This window comes from Pyxicephalus adspersus, chromosome 11 (assembly GCF_032062135.1).
Source record: "Pyxicephalus adspersus chromosome 11, UCB_Pads_2.0, whole genome shotgun sequence".
Taxonomy (NCBI): domain Eukaryota; kingdom Metazoa; phylum Chordata; class Amphibia; order Anura; family Pyxicephalidae; genus Pyxicephalus; species Pyxicephalus adspersus.
This window is the reverse complement of record NC_092868.1, coordinates 4366542-4389735: the sequence shown is the minus strand read 5'-3', so window position 1 is coordinate 4389735 and position 23194 is coordinate 4366542. Positions and strand designations below refer to the sequence as shown.

General features: G+C 41.6%; 1 protein-coding gene and 1 long non-coding RNA gene across 2 annotated transcripts in view; one reads left to right on the top strand and one right to left on the bottom strand.

The window, feature by feature from the left end:
* The window catches only part of LOC140340312 (uncharacterized), a 70886-nt gene extending 49122 nt beyond the window's left edge, over positions 1-21764 (bottom strand). Inside the window, exons 1-2 of the long non-coding RNA XR_011922628.1 lie at positions 21670-21764; positions 2161-2257 (exon numbers count right to left, since the gene is read on the bottom strand). This is a non-coding gene — a long non-coding RNA (uncharacterized lncRNA). The remainder of the gene's footprint in view (positions 1-2160; positions 2258-21669) is intronic.
* The window catches only part of LOC140340308 (uncharacterized), a 32625-nt gene continuing 17829 nt past the window's right edge, over positions 8399-23194 (top strand). The window contains exon 1 of the mRNA XM_072425389.1: positions 8399-9301. The gene's annotated coding sequence lies outside the window, so the exon portion shown is untranslated. The remainder of the gene's footprint in view (positions 9302-23194) is intronic.

Here is a 23194-nt window from a genome sequence, read left to right as displayed (position 1 = left end):
AGGGGATTACAGGAGACACAGGGAGAGATTGGAGGCACGGGTGACATGAGGGTCACCGAAGACACAGGGTAACAGATGAAGAGCACAAGGAATTAGACGGGGAGACAACAGACAGAGCAGCAAGGAGTTCGCATAGGAGCTGGACTGGGAAATACTCACAACACCTGAGCAGGAAACAGTTCATAACGGCTAGGGGGCTCGGCAGTGGCTGAGACAAGTTGCATGAACGCTGGTTGCTGTGTCTGAGCCAGCTAAATAGCCAAAGGCAATCTCCTGATTGGCCTGATTGCGTTCATTATAGTACATAGGCACATTTATGTGTGCAGAGGCTTCATCAGAAACATCGGGACCACGTAAACTTCCTGAGTCTCACTTTCCCATGCCTAAAAGTCAAGTTGTGGGCTAATCAGCAAGTGGACCAGATTCAAGTGAGGGTCTGGGCTAGCCAGAAAATAAACTTGCTCTTAGCTCTCTTATTGGATCAGTAGGGCCTCCACATGAACTTGGATCTTTTTCTGGCCCTTCACTTGCAGACCATTTATTTGCTCTATAGCTGGTTAGCCAAGTGGAGGGTCTGAGCTAAACTATTAGGGGAGCCAGGTGCTCCACTCATTGGAGTTGGGATGAACAGCAAGGGAGATAGGAACCTAGCCCTCCACTTTTATCTGGCTTTCTATCCAGCAAGCCTGGTCCATCCTTACTCCTGGCTCACTTACTCTTTCTTCTCCACTTTTTTATTTTTTCCTCATCTCTAGTCTTCTTGTACTGTCTGTCTTCTCTCCTCCATATTACCCCTATGGCTCTTCCCCTGTCTCAAGAGTACAATACCAATACTTTCTGATTGGAGCTAATGATAAAGTGGGTGATTTTACAAGTCTATTGGGATTTAACTTATAAGGGTAACAATATGTATTAAAATAAATAACCCAGTGGCAATCTCAGGCTTATGTACAGCACTGCTGGTATGGTTATCTGCCTCTCCTGCTGGTGGCGCTGAATATCTAGTTTTAAAGAAGTTCCACTGGCCACCAGCAGCCACCACAGCTGCGTAAAATGTTGGGGCTATATAAATCCTGTTTATTATTACTATTATTATTAATAATAATAATAATAATAATAATAATAATAAAATAAGTTCAAAGTGTCTGCTTTGTCCAACATAGGTGAATATCCATCATTTGCATTGCCCTTTTTTTTTACAGTGTCTGCAAGGACACAAAAACATTTGATATAAATATCACATAGAAAATGCAAAAACAGTGATATAGCAAAATGTCAACTTGCTTCATACCATAATGACGCCCTTCCACTAATTGGAGAGATGTGTAGAAGGAATCTTGAGTCACATGGACGAAAAACTGAAACGTTTGCTCAGCAGATTTCAAATAACTGATTTATCCTTTTTTTACCATTTTATTTATTTGAACAAATGCTGGAGCTAACAATATGGTTCCTTTTTTTTAATAAATATTTGTCCGTATTTGTATTATTTATTGTATTTATAGTATGAACATCCACAAACAGCAGTACAAAAGATCTACCTTTACCAATAAAAAGACAATTTTGAGCTGCAGTCCTAAACTGTGAATAAGCCATCAGTCTGCTGCAGGCGGGAAGAAACATTGTCACAGTCTCCCCACCCTCAGTGATTACTCATAAAGTACACTGTATTTTTTGTAGCAAGGTACAAACTGAGAGACTGTAGCTGAAGGTGATCTGTGATGAACTCTGCCAAGAACTGCACAAACATTGGGATTTAGATGATTCCTAATCTCTGAGCCATTATCTTGCCAATATTTCTCACTTTGCTGACTCTACCCTGAAAGATTTGCCTTAAGCAGCCAAGACTACCAATCACATATGTCTATTTTATTTAACATACCCAACCATTAAAGGTATATGGTGGTCCAAAGACAACTAGCTGGTTGCGAAATACCATGATACAAGCAAGAGTCTGGTACAATGATCTGGCCAGCAGAAGGAATCTGTATGACCAAACAAAAATATCAACCACCACTCGAGGTAACTGTTCTCAAGCAAAACTCTTGGGCTACCACTCACCTAGAAGCCAGCAGAAGGAATCTCTGATCTTAACAGAGAGGTGACCAATATTCTCCAACGACAGATAGTAGACACATAAATAGTAGGCACAGTGCTTACCTGGGTCCAAGTCCTGATTTCTCTTTATATTCCAGAAAGATTAATTCAGGCCAGACTTCTATATTCTATATAGACTACATGCTGCAATCTCTGAGATCTGAAATGAAAGTAGAACCTCTATTTGATTAAATGAATCATTTCCTGAAGAATGTAAACTGACAGCATTGACTCCTTTGAAAAATAGAATTTGCATAATTACATAGGTTGAAAAAAGAAACTAAGTTAAACTAAAAAAGCATGTTTGAAACCAACATATTTCAGACAGAACCGTAAAGATATTTTGTTTTACACACATATATATATATATATATATAAATATATATATATATATATATATATACATATATATATACAGTGAAGGAAAGTAGTATTTGATCCCCTGCTGATTTTGTACGTTTGCCCTCTGCTAAAGAAATGACCGGTCTATAATTGTAATGGTAGGTTTATTGCAGCTGTGAGAGACAGAATAACAACAAAAGAACCCTCAAAAACCCAGTGCTGAAAAGTCAGAGCTTGCTGTGCATTGTAATGAGAGAAAAGTATTTGATTCCCTATCAACCAGCAAGATTTCAGGCTCCCAGGTGTCTTCCCTGTATGCAGGTAACAAGCTGAGATTAGGAGCACCCTCTGTAAGGAAGTGCTCCTAATCCAAGTTTGTTACAGTACCTGTATAACAGACACCTGTCCACAGAAGCAATCAATCAGATTCCAAACTAACCACCATGGCCATAAGACCAAGGAGCTATCTAAGGATGTCAAGGACAAGATTGTAGACCTACACAAGGCTGGACTGGGCTACAAGACTATCGCCAAGCAGCTTGGTGAGAAGGTGACAACAGTTGGGGTGATAATTCGCAAATGGAAGAAACACAAAATAACAGTCAATCCCTCTCGGTCTGGGGCTCCATGGACGTTCTCCCCTCGTGGAGTTGCAATGACCATGAGAACAGTGACGAAGCAGCCCAGAACTACACGGGGGGAACTTGTCAATGATCTCAGGGCAGCTGGGACCATAGTCACCAAGAAAACAATTGGTAACACACTGCGCCATGAAGGCCTGAAATCTTGCAGAGCCCACAAGGTCCCCCGGCTCAAGACAGCACATGTACAGGCCCGTCTGAAGTTTGCCAATGAACATGTGAATGATCCAGAGGAGAACTGGGTGAAAGCAGCAACTTAACTCGCCGTGTTTGGAGGAGGAGGAATGCTGCCTATGAGCCCAAGAGCACCATCCCCCCCGTCAAACATGGAGGTGGACACATTATGCTTTGGAGATGTTTTCTGCTAAGGCGACAGGACACCTTCACCGCATCGAAGGGACAATGGACGGGGCCATGTACCGTCAAATCATGGGTGACCACCTCCTTCCCTCAGCCGGGGCATTGAAAATGGGTCGTGGATGGGTATTCCAGCATGGCAATTGCCAAAACACACGGCCAAGCAACAAAGGAGTGGCTCAAGAAGAAGCACATGAGGGTCCTGGAGTGGCCTAGCCAGTCTCCGAGCCTTAATCCCATAAAAAATCTGTGGAGAGAGCTTAATGTTCGAGTTGCCAATCATCAGCCTTTGAAACCTTACTGACCTGGAGAGGATCTGCAAAGAGGAGTGAGACAAAATCCCTCCAGAGATGTGTGCTAACCTGCGGCCAACTACAAAAAACATCTGACCTCTGTGATTGCCAACAAGGGGTTTGCCACCAATTACTAAGTCATCCTTTGCGAAGGGATCAAATGCTTATTTCACCCATTACAATGCACACCAATCTCTGGCTTTTGAGCACTGGGGTTTTGAGGGTTCTTTTGTTGTTATTCTGTCCACACCTACAATAAACCTGTCTGTCAGCTGCCCCTTTACCTTAGAGGACTAGAGTGTTCCGCAGCTGCACTCAACCTGTTGGCATGTAAACACCACCTGAAAATGCCTCTTCACCAGCACTCCCTCTGGTGGTGGGCTAGGAGTCTGCAGATCACATGACCCCCATCCGTCACATGACCTACCCTTCATAAGGAAGTGACTGTCAACAGGAAGTTGCTTGAATAAAGGGGTTCCTGTAGGCTCTGTTCTCAGGTTCTAGCTGTTCCTGTTTGGTCTCAAGTTGCTGATTCTCCTGTGTACTGAATCTGGCTTTGACCCGTGACTACTCCTGTTTGCCACCTGCCCTGACCTCTGGCTTGTTTGACCATGCTTCTGTCCCTTGCTGTGGCACCTCCCCTGTTTCCTATCTCCCAGCATTCACCAATCTCTGCTTGCATGGGGGCCACAACCTAGCAGTTGCCCTCAACGTATCATCCTCACCTCTAAAGGCTCTGCTGAAGACTGGGCAGCTGCTAGATTCTGCGTCCCGTGCGTGTCCCTGTCAACTGGGCTGGTGACTCGGAGGGGCCACCATCCGGCCCTGTGGCACTGTGACAGAATCGTTTTGTAACATCAAATGATTATAAAAGCATAATAGATTTTTCATTAAAAATATGTACATGAGATCTGGGTATACAATTTGTAGTTAACAATAAAATAAAGATAATATAACAATATTATTTTTCATTTCTCGACACGTTTCACAAAACACATTGCTTCCTCAGGGGCATCAAAAACAAAATATTATCAAATCTAATCAAACTCTGTTTCCATCAGGGCAATCTATCCATGTGTGTAAAGCTAGGTACACACGTGCAATAATGGTCGTTAGAAAACAAACGACTAACGATTCTGCATGATTATTTTGAACGATGGTATTGTGCACAATTCTGTACATTCTGTAACAATACGATCATTCAAATATATTCCACCCATAGTGTACACACGCTAAATACGATCATTTGAACGATGCAGGAAGTGACATGTAAAGGAATCAGTGTACTGCAGAACCATCCACGATCACTGAACGACCGTACACACAATAGATAGCAAACGATCGTCGCTCAATCAGATCCACCGGGACGGTTGTTTGTTTCCAGCGTCAATCCTCTTTCATTAGAGTCGTTGGTCAGTCGTTGAGTACATTTTTTGTTAACGGTTATCGGACGATCGGTCGTTAGTCGTTCATTTCCAACGAAAATTATTACAAGTGTGTATGCAGCTTTAAGGTGTTGGATCCTAAAAAGATCCTACACCAGAGCTCAGCATACCGCAATAAAAACATTGGTTCCATACATCATGTAAGTTAACATATCTAAATCAATTGACACAGTACACATATATGTCATAATTGGAATTCAATATTAAATTACAGGAGTGTATAATACTAGGTAGAAACATACCTACCAAAAATCGTGTCTTACTCTAGAGATGGTATACACTCCTGTCATTTTATACTGAATTCCAGTTATGACATATATCTGTACTTTGTAAATTGATTTAGATATGTTAACTTACATGATGTAAGGAACCAATGTAATCACCAATGCATTTTTGTATTGAATCTATATACGTATAAAGGTTCACCGAAAAACGTTAGTTGACTGGATATATAGTGTGTCAAACCTCACCCCATGAAGTTACAATCAGCTTGTGGTTACGTACCTTTATTGTTTATTATTTATGTGTGAATCATGCTATAAATACATAATTATTGTTTTCTCAAACCTATACTCTATACTCTTACAACACAGGGGAGGCCACCTCATATCCTTCTAACAAAGAGGTATATATGGAGGGAAACTCGCTTTCTTCTGCTTAGGAGGTATGAAAGTAAAAAGCAATAAACCTATGGATCGTTACCCTGCATCCATCATCCAGTATGGGGCCATATGGACTCCAGCACTTAGGAATGAAATGAATGTGCATGCAATGTTTATAGGAATATTAAACCAATGTGCAAAACTAAACAGCATTTTCACAATAAAAAAATGTTGTCATAAACAATAAAAGGTGAATAATGCAATAAAAGACAATAAAGACAACTAAAAAGTAATGATAATACACAAAGCAAAATCCCGCAAATTCATCTAAAGGCTAAAAAATTCCTAAGGCCCAGCAGGCGGAAATAACAAATGACACAAAATGATTCATATTACGGGGATGGTGAATAAAATGATGAAAAGTAGTAAACATGCAGAATGTTTTATGGTGGTGGTGAATGTGAGAGATATATTTGTGCCCGTTGATATAATAATTACCTAGCAGAATAGTCACCGGTGCTCAGTATTCCGAGGGGATTCGGGAAGCTCTGGTGTCCTGGAGTGAAGAATACGACTTCTGGTTGAGGATGATACTTAACATGGAAATGTTTGGAATGTCTCCACAGTCAGAGAATAAGTTCAGTGTGTGTATATATTGGGGTTTAACCCTTTACAGTGAATCACTGAGCAATGAACGTCTTTTTTTCTTCCTTTTGGTTCAATTTAAATTTTTTTCTGTTCAAAAATTAAAAAGACACTTATTCTGCCATAAATAAAGTGAGCGGATACCTTCCTGAACAGCTTCTGTTTGCAAAAAATTGTCCGGGGCCCTGATGCAATGGCACACTCCCTATGTCTGCCCCTACGCCCCTCCTTACCCTGCTCCATAATGTAATAAGGGCCACGGGGCCCTCATAGGGAAGTGCAAAGTAAACCACTGCACTGCCCTGCACCTTTCTCAGCCAAAAGAAACCCACAAAGACCCCAAGTCAGTTCTGCACAGGCCCACTGTTGGCTACATCCCCTACTTGCCTAACCCGACCAATAGGCGAAATGAAACTGCAAACATTAACCCCCCCCGGCATCCTAATTCTGGCCGTATTTCCATGCAAAAAGCGTTACATTTTTTTGGCATGGAAATTTATTCTACATTGTAGGCTATAATTCTTAGGCATAACTCACTGAAATATGTCCAATATTTAATAAATGTAATAATAAACACAAAAATCTGTTTAAAAATAAAAAAAAAGTTAAACATGTAATATAAGTGTATAGAAGCATGTATAATATATTTATATTATAATTATATATATATATTATATGAATATTTCTTTGTACTGGACTCAATACAGCAATTTTGTATTTGGGAATGTATTGAATCCAATACAAAATGATTTGAATTTCCCACCGCTCCTCCTGTCCGCACCGCGGTATGCACCAACATCACCAGGAATCCCCGGAGATCCTCTCTGCATTTGCTGGCTAGAGATCAGAGGGAGAAGACGTGTCCCCAGGACCTGTGGGGACCAGCAAGATGACAGGGGACGCCGACGGAGCAAGGTAAGGGGATTTTTTAAAGGTTTAAGAGACCCCGACTCAGAGTCACGCTTGGGATTACGGCTAGGGGGGGTGAACCTATTGTTACCATGTTGAGACAATGAGCCAGATATATTAAAGGCCTCCAACACTGGTGAGGATAGACCAGGCATGAGCATACTATGGCCCCCGGGCCATATACAGTCCGTTAGGTTTTTTTATCCGGCCCGTTGAACTCTCTTCCTACTTTACTCTTTTACTCTATTCAACAGACAAAAAGGACGTGGCTCTGGCTGGTGCCCCCCTGAGCGGGATCAGGAGAAGTACCCCCCTGGGGGGCCGCACCAGCGACAGCCGCGGGCCATGTCCCCTGTACATATTCAGTGAGGTCATGATGGCCGAACCCTGCCCACTCTCCAATCGGTCCAACCCCTCTGCCAAATTTTTGATTAAAAAAGTTTGCCCACCCCTGAGATAGACTATCATGGGAACACCTGGGTGATCCATCAAACCTAAAATGTCTAATTAAACAAACTGTGATGAATCAGGCCTATTGCATTTTGTGCTGGTGACTTTGTGTTCCTTGGGTTCTACACGGTGCCATCCCTGACACCACCAGGCCTATTATTGGCTAGAATACTTCTTCTTTGTATGGAGCTCAACGTTGCACCAAATTGCCAAAATTTACCAAAATTTTCACCAAAAATCACTTAAAGATTAGGAGAACTTTAAACTCTTTGAGGTCTAATTAAACAAGCAGTGAATCTGAGATTCGCTATTTTCTAGTGGGAATTGTTAATTGCTGAAAACATGTGGCTCTGGATGATTTTCCATCTTAGAATGTTTGGTGAATGCCAGATTCACTGATTTAAAAATGGCCCTCCAAAATTAATCCAAACAGCTGAGCAAAAATCTCACCTATTGCAGCACTGATCCCTAGATGGATCAGTGCTGGGCATTTTCAGCAATGGGTCTCTGTACAGAACTGACTTGGGGCCCCCATTGGCGCCTCTTGTGGCTGATAATGGTATGGAGCCACCAAGAAGCTGCACATTGTACAGTTCCCTATGTCTGGCCCGGCCTCCTATCATCCCTATTACACAGAAGTGTTGTGTGGCTCACAGTCTGCATGTCTGGCAGGATCAATAGGTCTTTATATTTGCAAAAAATGTGCATATTGCAAAACAAATTGAACTCTCACTTCTAAGGACTGGTAAATTGCAGCATGTTTTGTTTTTGGGCACTGATTTTCTTAAACGCTGGTAAACGCTGGTCTCTGGGCAAACACTAGTTCCCCCTACCTAACCAACTTAATATTAAAAAAATGCCCCGCTAAAACTGTGGTCACATGACTCCTCTTCATCTGTTTGCAAGAGTCCTTCTTCAGGTGATCACATGACTACCTAACATTCAATCTTTGTCTTTAATAATTTGTATGAAATGTTCAATTTTACATAGAAAGTTACAAAGCTGGAATGAGACCGTACAAACATCCAAAATAGTTAGTCAATACAGCCTATGCATTACTGAAAATGCTGTAAAAAAAAAAGGAACAATAAAAAGTGTGGTAACTTTCATACACTTAACAAAAACATCACAAAACCAAACCAAGTTCAATAACAATAACATTCATTCTTTGTATAATCAACTTTGTAACAATGAGACGTGCAGCACTGCACAGGTTAACAAGGAGGAGTGGCATAGAAAGGAAAAGCCGCATACTGGAGGGACGACTGACATGCTTTGTGAGTTCACAATTTACTGCTAGCACGCCTCCATACCCCGAGAGACAAGGCCGCCATACCCAGAGAGACAAGGCCGCCATACCCCGAGAGACAAGGCCGCCATACCCAGAGAGACAAAGCCGCCATACCCGGAGAGACAAAGCCGCCATACCCGGAGAGTAAAGCCCCCATACCCGGAGAGACAAAGCCGCCCTCCCCGGCTCCCCGGCCCATCAAGTTTGGAAGCCGGTGAACAGAGCCAAGGTAAGTGGCACAGACTTCCTACCTTCTATCTATCTGTACATATCCACAAAGAGTTACCCAGGCATTGAATCATTCCTCTTTTTATTACTTTTTTTGACATTTTGCATTTCTTGAAACTTTGTTAAACTGTCAACAAGTTCTGCGTTTAGTTTTATAGGTTGAAAAAAAAGTCCATCAAGTTCAACCACTAAGGGAATAAACATATCCCAGATAAAAACCCTATAGACATTTATTTGCTCAATCGGATAACTGCCCTGATTCCTGATCTGTGTACACATGTGGGATAATTGTTGCGGGACATGATGTTTTCTATGATGAGTTCTGTGCACACAGCACAATTCTGTTCTATGGAGAGGGGAGGGGGAGGACAGGCATGCAGCGCCCAGATGTGCTCTCATAACATGCACGGTGTCATTACACACCGGTCGTTTACTGATCTGCCAGGATAGATCCATCAACAACATTTTGCTGTACACATGTCAGGATGGATTGATTGTCTCAGGTGAGAATACTTTGATATATTGCACCTGATTTATTTACTGGATTCTTTACTGTAAGGGCTGTGCAAATGTGGAATCGGTTCCCTTTAGGAAGTAATGTCAGCAAGTTCTATAGGTTGCTTTAAGATAAAGCTGGATGATTTCTAAAAGCACAGAATATAAGTGGGGATTAAAGTAAAGATAACAGAGACTGCTGATCCACGGAACATCCGATTGTCTCATGGATAGGGATGAGCGAGGGAAATTGTAAAACCTCGTGGCGAATCGGGCCATTCTCGTTTATCAAACATGTAAGCGAGATTGGCCTGTGTAAATTCGGTCATGGAGATCACATTTTTTGGGACCTGCAAGAGCAATCAGGGGAGTGGACATGACAGCTCCGCTCCCATGATTGCCCTTGCAGCCCTGTAGTATGTGTTCTTAGATAGAGATTCTCTTCCCAAGAACACAGGAGTACCACGGCTGTGCTCATCATGAATAAATGAAGCCGTGGGAATCATCCTGTAATGATTTCCTCGATCTTCCGATGGGTCCGGGATATCGGTTTGCCGAAATTTTGTGGACCCATTGGAAGTTCGAGGAAATTTTCTCACTCACCCCTACTCATGGAATCAGGAAGGATTTTGTTTCTTTGTTGGAGAAAATTGTATCAGGGGTTTGTTTGCCTTTTTCTGGACCAACAATGTCTTATAGGGTTTTATATCTGGGATATGTTTATTTCCCTACTGGTTGAATCTTTTTTCATCCTGATTTACTATGTAATAAAGAGGAAACCATTGTAAAGGTAATAGGATTCACTGGCACAGGGGGAGCATTGAAGTTAAACAGGTGATTTCTGTGATATTGTGAAATAAAACCTCAAAAAATCAACATCTAATAATAAAGTCATGCGGGTGCACTGGGTGAGCACAGTGTCTTATTGATGAATTGTTACATTTCACAAATTATTTTCTTGAAGTGTTTACTGCTATCTAAATATTGTAATATTGTCTGCAAATATTATTCAAGTCATTAAGGCATGTGTAGATCTGCTTTACTGGTTGGGTAATCCTGTGCAGATCCCTACGGATGGCACTTTTGGCAGGCGCTCAATCTCCCGCACCTGCACAGCTCACGGCCATTCCTTTCTATGGAGCTCCATGCAGCGTCCCGCCCATGAATGCTATGTCCCCGGGACGTGGAATCTCTAACCACACTACAACTTCACTACCAGTGTGAACAAAGCCAACATTTCTACAGTGCAGGGTTAAAGAGTCACAGACAGGTGTCGGCCTGTGATAAAGATCATACCCCAATTTAATGTTCAGCGCTGCGTAATATGTTGGCACTATATAAATCCTGTTTAATAATAATAATAATAATAATAATGTGTAATTATATCTGCACATAATGATTTCCTCCATGCTTGTATTCCACAGATTCTGCATAGGTTTCCTTACATAGTCACAGCACAAACATTAGCAGAAAGGTTACAGCCTAATAAAAGTACATGAATCAACTTTACGGTAATTGCAGCATATCATCTGCCCATCTCAACCATCCAATCACGTGCAAGCAAAAATAAAGTTTCAAAAGTTTCTTTGCAAGTGATTGGATATACTTTGCACCCCATTCACTTAGCTAGGTGATCTATCCATTGCAATTGAATAATTCCCTATCTGAGTGAACGGCCTACATTTTTTTAATTAAATCAGCCCATTGGTGTCTCCTGCCTGTTCAGGAATTCACCTATCAATGTTCAGAGAGATTCATTGAAAGTCATTCACAGTTGTATTCATATGTTGGCTGTGTGAAAACACAAGGAGTTCGAGCCCCATCTAGTGGTAAGTATTGTATCTAATATGTTTTTACAATTGCATGAACAAGAAGTGAAATGTCATAGAGGCTCATGTCTTAGTCATTGGTTTGGTTACTAGAAATATTCCTTACATTCTCCTAAAGGGACACTGTGCCAAAAAATAATCCCAATGGCACCGTACAAAATACCAGTCAACCAAAAGGATATTTTTAAGCAATTTTGCCCAAATTCTTTCTTAGTTGTTTAACATGCAGAGTAGAGTGACTGGGGTGGAGGCTTATCATCGGGATGAGTTTTAGGAGCAACTCTGCTTTGGTCAGGGTGAAGCCAGGAACCATACAAATATGTGACCAATACCATTTGATGTGTTATTCCACAAATAACTACAACCATACCATATATGGACTTTTTGTGGTCATGTGACTCTGGCATTTTTAATAATAAAATAAAAGTATAATTCCTTATAATTAGTGGTGCTTGGAGTTGATTCCAGCTTGGTTTAGTGCTCTACGACTTTGGATTTAAGCAATCTGAGGTCCGATAATAATTTACCTGACAGGTATAGCAGGCTGCCGGATAATGTCATTGGATTGGCTGACCACTGGCTCCTGCTAATGTATGAAAAGGGCAGCTGAGGACACCTGCCCTCAGTATACCTCAGCCAATCCAGCCAAGGGCCAGCTGAGGACACCCGCCCTCAGTATACCTCAGCCAACCCAGCAAGGGGGCAGCTGAGGACACTTGCCCCAGTACAGAACAGTCAATTTAGCAAGGGGGCAGCTGAGGACACTTGCCCCTGTGCAGCCCAGCCAATCCAGCAGGGAGGCAGTGGAGGACACTTTTCCAAGTACAGGTCAGCCAATCCAGCAAGGGGGCAGCTAAGGACACCTGCCCTCAGTATAGCTCAGCCAATCCAGCAAGGGGGCAGCTGAGGACACTTGTGCCTCAGTATGCCATTCATTCAACCTGCAGTCATAACCTTACCTTATACCTGTCATTGACAAATCTGCACCATTTAGGTCTTTTTTTTAAATGTATATTCTATTTCCTCGGGTTTGATTGGAATAATTTTATATTAAATAGATCTGAGCACCTCTAATTATAATCCATTTCACTTGTGTAGATAAAAATTAAATACTAAACTAACATATTCAATATGTCAATGGGGTAAACGATCAATGGGGGTTTTAATGGTTATATACAAGCAATAACAATACATATAAATCTGAATGAAAACTAGATACCATAGCAAAACAAAACATACATTCCCAAGTAAAAATATGAATGTAAAATAATATTTAAACCTAAAATGAATACAGTTGTCTTGATAAACAAGAAAAAAAACTACAACAAAATCCCCAAATTCACTCTTTATGTTGTATTTCCCATCCATTTGCAGCTGTTGAAAACAAACCAATACAATTGAAAACAAAACTTATTTCCCAGAAGAAACAAATATGCTGAGAGTTTCTTTTAGCTTACATTCACAATAATTAAGGAAAATGCATTTATTTTAATATTATATTTTTTTATAGGCTCTTCATACAAATAAAAGTTCCTCCTGCCTGCCAGTCCAATACCCTCCATCCCCACCCATAAAAATGAAAAGTTTGCAATAAATTAAGGTAAAAAATAATTACTTAATAATAATAATAATAATAATAATAATTACTCAGCTACTTTTGGATTCCAGATGATGAAGGTAAAGATGTCACTGCTGCCTCCGGGGTGCTTGAAATCTGAATTCCTGGAATGCAGCAATTACACCACGCACACCTTCTAATTATTACTGAAAGTAGGTGAGCAATCACATATTATTAACAGTAAATTGATTTAATGTTTTACAGGTGGCTGCAGGATGGTGGGAAGGAGGATTTTCCTCCACTTGCATGGAAGGCTTGCTTCTCTGTGCACCACGGCCCGTTTGGATAGGCTATAGGGGGTCATAATGGCGCCATTGCAACTTTTTTTTTTTTTTTTGTGCAGCAAATTCAGCAAATAGCAAAATAACAGAACTAGGAAATCATCATTATTTTATATTTATCATGTACTAAAGAAATATAAATCACAACTCTGCATATGTCAAGGCCTTAAATAAATATTTAAAACATCCCACCAGCACTGTTCTCCAAAATGCACAAAGTATATCATATGGTAATCACACGTTTATGGAACATACAACATAAATACAAATGCTGTATAGTGGCTCAGTGGTTAGCACTCTGGCATTTGCAGTGCTGGGTTCCAGGTTTGAATCTTGGCTAGGACTCTATCTGCATGGAGTTTGTAGGTTCCTCCTGTGTCTGTGTGGGTTTCCTCCCACATTCCAAAAAACATGCAATTAGATTTGCCCATACTGCCCTTAGACTATGACATGTGACTAAGGTATGGACATTAGATTGTGAGCCCCTTTGAGTGATTGCTTTGTACAGCGCTATGTAATATGTTGGTGCTAAATAAATACTGTGTAATAATAATAAATATGGACCTAGACCTATATGGCTGGTATATTTGTGACCCTGGCACTGCCTCCTTTTCTTTATCTGATGACTGCCATGCAGCTCCCTTCTCCTCTCCGCAGGTGGCGGACCCAGGAGGTTGGCATAAGTGTCAGTTTTAGGCGTTCCCCTCCGCCTTGTCAGAGGTTTATAATCTGTTCTCTCTGTACACTGTGCTGCATACCACTACGATTTACACAATGGGCTCAGGTCGCCTGTAGGAGGATGCACAAAAATCAAGCATTGGATTGCAAGAAACCTTTTATTATTAATAAACAGGATTGATATAGCACCAACATATTATGCAGCGCTGTACATTAAACCTTTCTCATAAATAGAGTGAACTCTAAACTGCCAGGCTGCTCACACTTCTTCTTCACCTTCCTCTGGTCACATGCACTTATGGCTCAATGTATAATGCCGGATATATCGGCTTATCATTATCTTTTGTAATAAACAACCCGCCTGCTCACTTTTTTTCTGTGTACATTTAGCTCTGTTTTAAGAATAGCTATGTGTGTGTGCACACCCTCCGATCTGTAAATCTGCTGTGTGAGATCTCATGCTGGGACATTATTAAGACACCATTGTGGAATTTGGCTCGGCCATTATCTTCCCGGTGCACTATTCATTCCAGACCACAGCTGGCTCGGTCATTTTTCACACCCACTGACCACCTAAAGAATTTTATTATCACAACCAGTGACCATTAGGTCCGGGGTATTCACTGATCACCAAGCTGCATTCTTTATTCCCACTGACACCGACCACAAACATTAGATTTATAACCCGTGACCACCAGGCCAATTGCATTCTTTATTGCCGCTGACTTTTGGACATTTTCCATTCCCAGGGACCACAACCTGACCATATTAAAGTCTAAAGGGCTGTGACCTGTCTTTTGTGTATTTATTTTTTGGATTTCATGCTTTTATAATATAGGATAAAGCTACTTGATGAGTGGATGGTAAGTGCGGAGGCTCAGAGAAAGTGCCGGTGACATTCCGGTGGCTTAATGCTGAAGGATTATTTTATGGATACAAAGTCTGTATAATATATGTGCAATGTCTGTTATTATTATTTTAGCCATAATGTATATAGCGGTGACATATCATGCAGTGCTTTGCACAGTCTCAATGTAATATCATGTGTCATTAATGCAATCTTAGGGAAATTTTGAGTGAAAGCTGATTACCTAACCCACACAAGCACAGGGAGAATATACAAAGCCTTTGCAGACTGGGTCCTGGCCGGGATTCAAACCCATGACCTAGTGCTGCAAAGGTAAACATGCTAACCACTGAGCCACCCATGCCTGTGCTGCCCTTTTTAACACTTAAAAAACATTTTGAGTCACATGCAGAGCTCAGTAGCGTGTGTCGGGGTGGCACAGTATGATGAGCTTTTTGTTTCTGCCATATACCCCCAGCTTTGTCTGCTGGGGGTATATGGCCCGTGTCAAACTCTGGCCCGTGGGCCAAATCTGGCCCAAAATGTCCTATCTTTGGCCCCTAATAGGATTCTTAATATGAATTGCAGCTGGCCTGCCGCTACTGCAATCCGTAGTAATAGCGGGTCAGCTGAAATTCATATTAAGCTGCTGTTCCTTAGACGGAAATATAATGCCGCTACTGGAATTCCCAACATCACTCATGTCAATAGACCAGCGGCCTCTCTGCCTATGCGGGGCCCCGCATTTTATAGACGCAAGTGATGCCAGGAATTGTAGTAGTGACATCACTCTATAAACAGCAGCCTATGCCAGGACCCCGCTGAACTTATCCTGACAGGTAAGCCAGGGAATGCAATGTGAATGCAGCAATTCATTTGGTTTCACATTCTCTGGCAAAATAAAACCATTAGAATAAACAATAAGAAAAAACAACACTAATTATCCTACTATACTACTGACAACCATGCAGATTACACCAAAGTGAAAGTTTTGTCAAACTCCAGGATAAACAAAATCCAAAACACCTTTCTTCTGCATAGCTTATTGTGGTCTTTTTATTTATTTATTTATCATGCAATACTCTAGAGATCTATTTATAAAGCTAATAATGAATCTGGCATTCACTAAATCATCACCTTGTGGGGAATCTCGCAGGTTCATGCATTTCAACAGCAGTAATTGATTCCCCACCAGGGAATGTTTCCTTGAATGTCAGATTCCCTGTGTACTCCTTCACTCATTCTACACTGTAAATTTCAAGTTTGGCCCACGACATGATCTAAGTTTTTCATTTTGGTTCTCTATGTATTTGAGTTTGACACCCCTGCTGTATGAGCCTTAAAGGGTTCTGAAGCTGCTCTGAAACTACCAGCTAAGGGAAGAATTATGATAAGTCGAGGATGTACGCTTCTGCATATTATTATTATAGTATTTATATAGCACCAACATATTACGTAGTGCTGTACATTAAATAAGGGTTGCAAATGACAGCCAGATATAGACCCAGAAGGAGGAGAGGACCCTGCCCCTGAAGAGCTTGCAATCTAAGAGGTGGGGGAAGTATCACACTTATGAAAGACTAATAAGGCTCATTGCTGAAACTTTTATCTTTTGGCTTTGCAATGTTGAACAGCCTCGGATATCTGACCACATCTATCTGACCATCCATCTGCGGTGAGTTGCTGATTACAGGAGGTGTTGTATAGCTGCTAAAAAAGATTTGTTATGCACAGATATATAAAGGCTAAAAATATAAGCACTATATAATGTACATATAAAACTCACCCACATTTTGCCAATCTTCGATTTGTTCCCAGGGCCCCCCAATAACCCTCAATCCTTCCTTTCACCTTCTGCTGTGAGTCTGAAGCCTGGGACCTGCTGATTTCACCGGTGCCATGGCTTATTTCCCCTGAGCTTGCAGTAAACCAGGTGTTCTGTATGTCAAAGCTAATATTACAGGGATGGTAAATTAGTACATGTCATCTAGCTCAGGGTATGGAAAGAAGTCTAAATCTGGCCCTGACCCCAAGGTGCCGGCCAGGACCCCCCCCAGCACCCCTGCAATATATTATAATGCGTGTATCACAAATTTCAGAATTGTGCAGGATTCCTACATCAAGGGTAAGAAATGGCGATTAATGATCTCTTCCTTCTGTTCTGGGTAAATATTTAAAAAGTCATTTTATATGATGCAATATTCATGTATGTGACTGATGTGAAGTGCAGCAACAGGTGTTGTTTACCGGTCATACTTGTCAGAGGTAATGTAATCTTTGGAGGTTGGCATTGCCCAAGAGGCTGAACTAACTATGATGTGTTGTATAAGGATATTGTTTTTGTATATACGGAATTGTATATATTATATTGAATTCATATTGCAGCAAGCCACAGCCATTGGGCGTCACATCACACACATTACACATCTGACACAGGGACGGATTTATTAAATAGGAACTAAACTCAAAAGTCCCCCATAACAACAAAAATATACTTACCTTCAATCCCGCAGGGCAGTCCGATCTATCTGGAGGTCTCTTATATCAGGTCCAGCGTCGTCCCTCTATCCGTCTTCAGGATAGCGCTCCAGGCGGCGCTAACTTCTCCTCTTCTCCCGGGTTTGTTCCTACGTCATCCGACCCAGGCGAGAGATTGGGTGATGTAGATGGGAAAAAACTCACCAATCTCACTTCACATGCCTGAGATCGGCAATTTTTTCCCTTTTTGACAAAGGGGCTTCTGCACATGCCTGAGATCCTCGGGCATGTGCATAAGGAGCACCCAAGACCTTCCAAGGATGTGTGATGTATGTATCCCGGGAGGCCTTGAGCTCCCATTCATTCTCAATGGTCTACACCAGAGGTCAGCAAATTCCAGCCTTTAGGCCAGAAACGGCCTAGCTGGTAGTTTGTTCCGGCCTAATGCCCCCTGGTCGATCTGGCCGAATCCTGGCCAGCAACCCTCGGCGCAACTGGAACAAACTACCGGAGCCGCCGGAGCTCTAGAGCCGCATGCAGCTCTTCAGCCTCCGTGTTTTGGCTCCCTTCCCTATTTACCCTGCCCTGCGTTAACGCTTCTGCCCCTGGGGGAAATAGGGAACATTTCCTCCCCTCTGTATGCATTGTGGAGGAGAGGGATTTCCCTTCAGGGGGTGTTCCTGGTGGGTGGCGGAGCCATTAGCGCAGGAATCGAGAGAGAGTTCGGCCTAGTGTGCTCCTGCCTACCCCTGAAATGGCCTAGTGGCCAAAAAAGTTTGCTGACCTCTGGTCTACACCTTAGAGAATTAGGGGGCGGTGCTGTACCCTTTTTTTTAAATCTCTCCAGGACTGGAGAGCATAAACTTTCATCAGTGAAGCTGGGTGACCAGAAAATGTAATCTAAAGTGCAGATTTTATTGTGCATATATGAGTTCGGCATTTTTTTTTTACAATAGAAGAAAGCTCCTATTGCGTATGCCTGAGATCACACATGCCCAGAAGGGGGGAGGATTTAATATTTTATTATGATTTTGTGTTTCAAACTTTAATATACGATTATATTATACTGTAAAAAATGTTCATACAAGACAATGTACCGCTTTTAGACATATAAACCCAGACAGAAATGAAATGCCCAGAAGGTTAAACATCTTTGGAGCTGTGAAAAGACTGAAGGGTAGACAGGTGGACTGGAGGTGTTTAAACATCTCAGACAGGAAGAATGTTTGGTGGCATTCCACAACTGAGACAAGCTTTTGCTAGATCTATCGAAATCATCGAATGAGCCAGACAAGGTCATATGCAAAATTATTATACAAAACCTTCTAGTGTGAATGGGATTTAAATCCTTCAGGTCCAGCATTGACCTAAACCCATTCCGAGCTCTCTCCTCTACTATGAAAAGTTTGGAATGGAATCCTCTTTCTTGCTCTCCTAATGATAGCCGCACCACTGCTTGTCCCATTCCTTGCACATAAGATAGAAGTGCATTGCACTTCGATGAATCTCTTGGAACGGTTGTCTGAACGTATCAGGATCTCAGAGAGCCTGACAATAACTATCCGCTCACCTTATTACCTGAATGAAATCACCCAGGGTGTCTGCGCGCCCTTCCAAATGTTGGAACCTGGACAAACTTGTTTTATCTTTGACGTCCAGATGGATACATATTCAAAAGACTTTCCTTGGGCTCTTCCCTTAGATTATCTGACTACAGAACCCAGGATTTTTAGGTTCCATTTACTGAGGGTTAATACATTTCTGGACTGGAAATCTCTTGCCTCCTGCAAAGGTTTTTCTTTTCCTGCATACATTTTGTGTTGGATTCATTACAAAGAAATCTTTATATTATGTTTATATTATACATGCTACTGTACAGTTATACTGCAGTTTTTGCATGAGTTATGCCTAAGAACTCTAGGCCTAATCTTGCATAAATTTCCATGCAAAACAATGTACCGCTTTTTGCATAAAAAACAGACAGAATTAGACCGTGATCACTGTACACATGTGTGATGGACAGTGGGATAAATGCCTGGTTGTAATGCTGCCAGTTGGAAGAATATCACGTAAACGTTAATTGGTGTCAGAATTAGCTCAGTGGGATAAATGCCTGCTTGCATTGCCAAATAGCACATTGCATTATGGAAGCCTTATTACTCATTGACTCTGGCCAACATGTAGACATATCCTTGTTACACACCTTCTATCAGAGACACCATAGACAGAGCTGGAGAGAAGCATGTTCTGACTTCCTGCTATGTTTCCTTGAAGGATTTTATCCCACAACATAAACAAACACTCCTTTTTAAACTGGCGGCCATTTTGTGAATCCATCCCCTACCTGTGCCACAGCTTGCGTGCCCGTGAGGCGATGTTACGTGGACCAGCAACTAAAAACAAGTAATATATCTTTCTTATATATGTCTATATTTGTATATACAAAGAAAATGTCCTATCTGACTTCCTGCCAGTCAGCAAAGCAGCTACAAAGAAGTAGAAAACAGAAAAAGTATTCAAAATGGCGCCTGCTGTACGCAGGCGGGTGATGGTCGCCTAACAAAGGCTGCTATAGAGAAAAATGGCGGAGTAGTCTGAAGATTAACAGCGTTAAATTGCACTCATTATCATCTTATGATTGATAAATGTACAAGTAACCAAGAAAAAACCTCCAAGGTTTTCCCACAAATACCCCCGGATGATAAACAGGTATATATGATTATACATAGGCAGAACAATAGTGCACTGAGCCATATTGTATGTACACAAACAACAAAGATCTACTAAATTATATGCAATGACAATTATTTGAGGCTCAGACTGCACTTTCATGAAGCCTCCAGCAGGTGGCCCTAGAGGTACAACAGAAAGCAAAGACATTCTTTCCTTCAAATTCTTCTCTATTACTGCTATTTGTATGATGGCTGTGAGCTGAAGTTTGCTGCACCTGCGCAAGGAAACTAGTAAATACCTTCCTTACCGCCCACCTACCCACAACAAAGGGCTATTTAGGCTCCGTATCACCATACCCTTGTCACCAGGGTTCCCACAATTTGATGGTTTTACCATCCGCGATGGGACTTCACCTTGGAGAGGAGAAACAAATGCTGGTTCCTGGAACGAGGACACCTGCTGGCCATAGGGGGAGTTACTTTTATTGCTTTGGAGTGTAAAGCTGCATACACACTTCCACGACCGGACCGGCGGATTGGACGACGATCGTTGACCATCTATCGTGTGTACGGTCGTTCAGTGATCGTCCATGGTCTGAGCATGCATGATGAACGAACGTTCGCTCACTTCCTGTGGTGCACGTCACTTCCTGTATCGTTCAAACGATCACATCTATCGTGTGTACAATATCTGCGAACGATCGTGTCGTTATCTGTATGTACAGGATCGGTGCTATACGATCGTTCCCAGATATCGTGCAGGATCGTTCGTCGTTTGTTTACCAACGATAATAATTGGAAGTGTGTACGCAGCTTAAAGCTAACCCATGTGTACATGCAAAAAATATTTCACATTTCCTGTAATAGCGTGTGGTGGGTGAGATGTAGCTCTGAAAATCAATGTCGCTACCCTGAAGACATTGTGAATCCAGCAGCCATTGCAGCAACAGATATGAAGTTCTTCGCAAAGGATAAAACGTTTTTATGAGCTGAAACTAAACGCATAGACAACAGCAGGAAAGAATTTACCATTATCACATAAAACAGAGAAGATTTTTGTTTGTTGTACTTTGCTGAGCGTTTGCTGCGGGATTCTTCTCCGTGCAGTGCCTAGGGGTGAGCAGGGACTTTCTTAGCGCTCATTTCCCAATAGTTCCCAAAGTCCCAAAACTTGAACTATTTACAGTCATCCCAACACGTCTTGGGCTGATAACAAATTCTTGGATAAATCGGGTGAGGAGGATTTTTCTTCCTGGAAATTGCCCTGAATATTGGGTTTGCCCCCCTGGATACATCATCCTTGTTACCTCTAATATCAGTCCCAGCACTCATTCCCATGGCACGGTTATATATTTCCTGGCACAGCTTGGCACAGGTATGTCCAGGAGGCCTCACCTGATTCTCAGATATTTGCAGTAGAAGGGATTGCACCTACGGGCTGCACTTTGATAATTAATAAACATGAACATACCTGGTGAATATTTATCCTGAGATCAAAGCCTTCATTTTTCAACGGCAACTCTCAAGCAATACGAGTCCAGAAAGAGCAATAATTGTGTAGACGTTTTCTACATTTCCCCTGCAAGCCAATTGTAATCTGACATTTCATATTTTAGCTCACTTGACAAGCCACAGCAATGTGATATATCCTGTTTTGACAGCTCATACACTACACTTTACATGCTTTTTGCATACATGTTAATATTTAGTGCATTGTAAAAAGAAAAAAAACAGGGTGCAGCTTCTTTTTATTGTCGTGCAGCCAACCCTTTCCCCTGCTGTAGAGAAGAATCCTTATACGGTGGGGAAGCAGCGGTCTCATTGTAGAGGTCTCCTGGCTGAATCAGACTTAAAGGTCTTTAATGAGCAATGCTCCTCACTTATTAATAGATCTGGCTAAGACTTTCTTTATAGAGACCACTGCGGAAAGATGGCGGGAGACAGGATTTTCTTATGCTTTTTTATAGAAGCTTAAAAGGAAGATCTGGCTTGCTTTGCTTTGATATACCTGGAATGTATTGAACTTATTTAAAGTAAAACTTCAATGAGGTTTTACAGGTGCAAGTAAATTTTTAGGGACTCTGCTAACATCTTTATTTCCACATGGTGTGTATAGAGATCAATAGCTAAAGCTTAATTATAGAAGTAAGTGACTCATTGCTATGACTTATTTATTATTAGGCAGCTTGGTCTCCTGTTTCATTCCTACACTGAAGCCATCTGATCTCTGTCACCTCATAGTGGGGAGATCCTGGGGGCCGCAAACTAGTGACCTACTTGCAGAAAAAGGTCACAACCCATTGCTGGTGAAGACCAGGGGGATGACTTAGATTCCACCCCTCAGGTAATCCTGTGTCACCTGCCGGGGGTTAGGCATCCCGTAGCAATTTAACTGAGACCAAGGATCTTTTTTGCTATCTGTATCTATGAAGTGCCGGGTCGTAGGAGGTTCCCCAAAGACTTGAAAGTTATTTCTCCTAGATTGTAAGCTCTTTGGGGCAGTGTCCTCTCCTCCTGTGTCACTGTCTGTCATTTGCAACCCGTATTTAATGTACAGCGCTGCGTAATATGTTGGAGCTTTACAAATCCTGTTTAATAAGAATAATAATAATAGTAATTTCATTGGTTGTCGCATGTATAAAGGACCAATAAACAATGAAGAATTTGTTACATTCTTTTTGTTGTTTCTGTTCCTATAGGAAAAAATTCCCCTTTTTTCCCGGAGGTACACATTCAACGTTTTATTGCTGTCTGTTTATTTCTTTTATTCTGACAACCAATATCCTTATTTCTAGTACAGATATGTAAGGGTTAAAGTTTTTTACTTTCAAATCTGAATCATCTTTACATATTAGTTTTCTGTAATGTTTACCTCCCCGGTGGGTAAAGTCTATGACTTTGTCTTTTTACAATCTGACTCCCTATGTAACTAGGGAAAGATATGCAAAGAAAGATATCAATTTTAAGCGAGACTTTTAAAGCCAATACCATCAATA